This window comes from Taeniopygia guttata, chromosome 11 (genome assembly GCF_048771995.1).
Source record: "Taeniopygia guttata chromosome 11, bTaeGut7.mat, whole genome shotgun sequence".
NCBI classification, from domain to species: domain Eukaryota; kingdom Metazoa; phylum Chordata; class Aves; order Passeriformes; family Estrildidae; genus Taeniopygia; species Taeniopygia guttata.
This window is the reverse complement of record NC_133036.1, coordinates 20,578,446-20,582,500: the sequence shown is the minus strand read 5'-3', so window position 1 is coordinate 20,582,500 and position 4,055 is coordinate 20,578,446.

The following is a 4,055-nucleotide window of genomic DNA, read 5'->3' as shown; positions in this document are numbered from 1 at the left end:
GGCAAGGCTGCTATTCTGTAAATGACCTAACTGGACATTGTGCTACTTTTATTTTAAGAATTTTTAGGACAAATCCAAGCAGCTCTTCTTTTTCTTCTAATATGAAGGGTTTTTTACTCTAAAAAAAGTCCAAGTTATAAAGCATTTTTAACCTTTTCCAAAGAATATGGACATTTGTGGCCCTGCTGATGGAAGAAGATGGGTAAATTCAAAATAACACCTTGTATCAGTGATTTGTAACCTTTCCAGTTTCACTCTGCCCATTAGTCACATTCTTTTTTTATATCTGGTGTGGAATTATAGAGCTGATCTTGACTCTGGGCCAAAACCAAACTTCTTTTTCCCAGGCCACAGGTCAGGGCAGAGCTCAGGCAAATACTCCCTTTAAACACGGTTCTGGTTTCTTATGAATATCTTGGCTCCTGAGCTCCCTTGGTAAGAAAAGAGGACAAATTATCCCATGATAAAGGTTTCAAATGGATGCAGAACTCATGAGCACATTTAAATGCCTGGTTTGGAAATGTCACCTGTCTGTTAAGGGATTGTCTACTTCCACATCCAAATGCCCAATTTGTGCATGCAGTCATGGCAACTGGAGAGCAACCCTGCCTGGAAAACCTGATTTAACTTCTGCTGCACCTAGAGCACATCTTTTAAAGCACATCTGAGTTTTAGTGATTTAGTTTTAATGATTCTTTTTCATGGGTGTTTAAAGGTATTTTTAAAATGGTCCTTTCCAGGGATAAAAACATAATCATTGTCACTGAGTAATATCATACCAGTGTCAACCTCCACAGCCCCAATAAATCCGTGTGATTTAAGAAAAGCTGTATTTCTTATTCATTTTTGACTACCCCAAATAACGATGGTCAAGTCAGGCAAGAGGAGAGATAACAGAAGGTCTGCTAAAAAAGGAAATCAAAATATCTATATATGTGGGGAAAAAATCCTCTGTCCCAAGCTTTTTAGAGAGCCTGTGCTCTCTAAATATTCCATAATGTGTATGGAATTAGGAGTGTTCACCTGGAGAGGAGAAGCTTTGGGGTGAGCTCAGGGTGGCCTTGCAGGGCCTGAAGGAGCTGCAGGAAAGATGGAGAGAGACAATTGACAAGGGATGGAGGGACAGGACACAGGGAATGGCTCCCACTGCCAGAGGGCAGGGCTGGATGGGATATTGGGAATGAGGAATTGTTCCCTGTGAGGGTGGGCAGGCCCTGGCACAGGTGCCCAGAGCAGCTGTGGCTGCCCCTGGATCCCTGGCAGTGCCCAAGGCCAGGCTGGACACTGGGGCTGGAGCAGCCTGGGACAGGGGATGGTGTCCCTGCCATGGCAGGGGTGGAACTGGGTGGGATTTAAGGTCTCTTCCAACCCAAACCCTTCTGGATTCTTTGACATCTCATATATATATATGTATAAATTTTAAAAGGTACAAAACAGAAATAAGCATAGAAACATGTTCAGAGTATTTTTAAATGGACAGTGTAGATTTCATAGGTATATTGCAAGGAATGAGGTTTTGGGCTGCTTTTTCTTCATCATCCTGAAGCAAAGGTTGCTTTTTCTTGGGAGGGGATGTGGAGACAAAGTCTGTTAAGGATCATCTCCAGCTGCAGAACTGGCACTGCTCTCTGCAGCTCTCTGTGTCCTGTCAGCTCACTCTGACAACTAACGGCTGGGGTGAGGATGAACTGTGACACTGTCAGAAAGCAGGGACTTGAGTTTGCACAGACTTCTGCCACCACTGGAGCCTGATAAGATTAAAACTGTTGTGGTTTTGGTGTGATGGGAGCTCTGTGGCAGAGCAGTGCCAGGGAAGGCGAGGAAGGCGAGGAGGAGGTGCTGGGGTACAGACACTCTGCTTTCCTACCCCCCTCAGGAGCATGGAGCCTGGGGATGTCAGGAACACAGTATTTCTTAAAGCATGGCACTGGAGCTGTGTGCTGTCCAGTGACATGTCAGAGTAGCCAGGGGAATGGGGTGCCCAGGTGAGGAAAAGCACGGTTCATACAAAGCATCTGTAAATGAGGGTGTGCATTATCCTGCGGGGTGAGAACAGCTGAGCACTGACAGAGGAAGGCACCACTGGTCTGTGCACACAGAGCTATAGAATGTGCCTGTCCTGCTCCTGGGCATCCTGCAGGAGCAGCTGGCTGCCCTCCATGGACAGCCCATTAATCCCTGCCTGCATTCCCTCGTGCTGACACAGCAGATCCATCACTGTGGCACATCCCATCACAGCACCTGCACAGCCGGGAAATGGGGAAAGGACTGCACTGCTTCAGCTCTGCTTCAGCTCCCACTAGCTGCCAGTTACTCTTGTTTGTCCCCAAAGAATCACATCCAAACCCTTGTGAAATGACTACGAGGGCTCCAGAGAAGCCAACAAGCCTTTGAAGCAAGTCATTATTAAAAGTACTGCAAAATGTGGGGCCAGGTTCCTGAGCCCAGTAGGATTGTGCTGGTTCCTCTTGTGCAAGGTTTCCCATTCTTTGAGCTAAATGCCATGATCTTTCCCTGACTTATTTTCTTCAAAATGGAAAGAAATACACGGCTGGAAGGGATTTCCTGAATAACTGAATTTAATCTCCTGCCACCCACAGGAACAATAACATAGAAACCTTTTAATTCTTATTTAGTTCCTCAGGACAGGGACTGGCCCTTCTTCTGAGGAACACTCTGCAACTCAAAAATACACACAAATGCCAAAAAAGCCACAGCTGATTAAAAAAAAATGCAGATGGCTTGGGCTGCCCACTCCAAACACATTCTGACCTATGCTGCTTGCTTACCTTCAAATCTCTTATCTCTGTCTTGGTGGCTAATGACCCGGAATACAAAAGTCTCACGTTCAGGCTCTAAGACAACAAGCAATCCTGCAGAGAAAACTAGCAGTGTGTCCACAGCTTGTCCTCTGGAACCTGCCTGAGGTTTTCTGGTGTTTCTGTTGTTCTGAGTGAGCCCAGGAGCAGAGCCCTGATCCAGGTGGGAGCAGCTCCCAAGGGCAGGAGGATCAAGGAGCCAGTGCTGTAGGGCTGACCTAAGCAGAGCACCAAGCCCAACAGCACGTGGGACTGGCTGAGGCTTCCTTTGGCACTTGGGGGTGATAATTAGCTGAGGAGCTTTATTGCACACATGAAGCAGGGCCTTGGTGACAGGCTGGGGAAATGCCACCTCTCTCCAGAAGCCAGTGCAAAGAGAGGATAAAAACTCAGGCTGCCCTCAATATCAGAAATGGTGCTGCTGCTTGTAGCTGAGATATATGGGTTTGTTCCTACTTCTCTCAGGTTCTCCTCCTCCCAGTGATTTATCTCAGGGGGTTGTGTTGGCATGGAATTGCTGACTGTGACAGGGGATGTTCTGGATGTGAGAGCCCCTAACTCAGTTCCATTCCCATGTCATTTCTCTGCGCAGCTGACAGAAATCTTTTTTCCTGGTTATTTATTTATCAATTCCCAATACATCGGTGCCCAAGAAAGCCAGCTCTCCACTGAATCCATACAGGTACACTTTTTCCTTGACAAATGGCCTGCAGTTGTTAGAAAATCACACGGTTTTTTAAAGAATTGAGAAATGAGCTCTGCCTAAGTGCAGTAAAGCCTCCAGATTTCTCTGTGTTGATTTTCCCTCTTTAGTGTCTGTTCAGAGGACATCCTCCGTGCCACACTCTGCAGATGTGATATATGATAACACAGCTGTAACTAAAAAATTATATATGAAATGAAAATCCCTCAGCAGTGCAAGGTTGGGAATACAGAGGCTGCAAGCACCAGGAGCTGCTGCTGTGGCACTTTGAAATGAGGTAGGAGCCAGGGCAGTGCAGGAAGGATACAAACACCATAAAAAACCTTTCAGGATGTACAAATGCCTTCTTTAATGTGCTTTATGCACTGTCAGAGTAAATTACAGCAGCTAGTCCTTTGGGATCTGTGTCCAGCCTGGGAAGGTGGGATGCTCAGCTCTGTAAAGGGCCCAGACCTGGAGGCTCTACCAGCAGAGCTCCCAGGCCAAGCCCAGCCCCTCTGGATTGGACTGGGCATTTTTGCTCCTCTAGACTG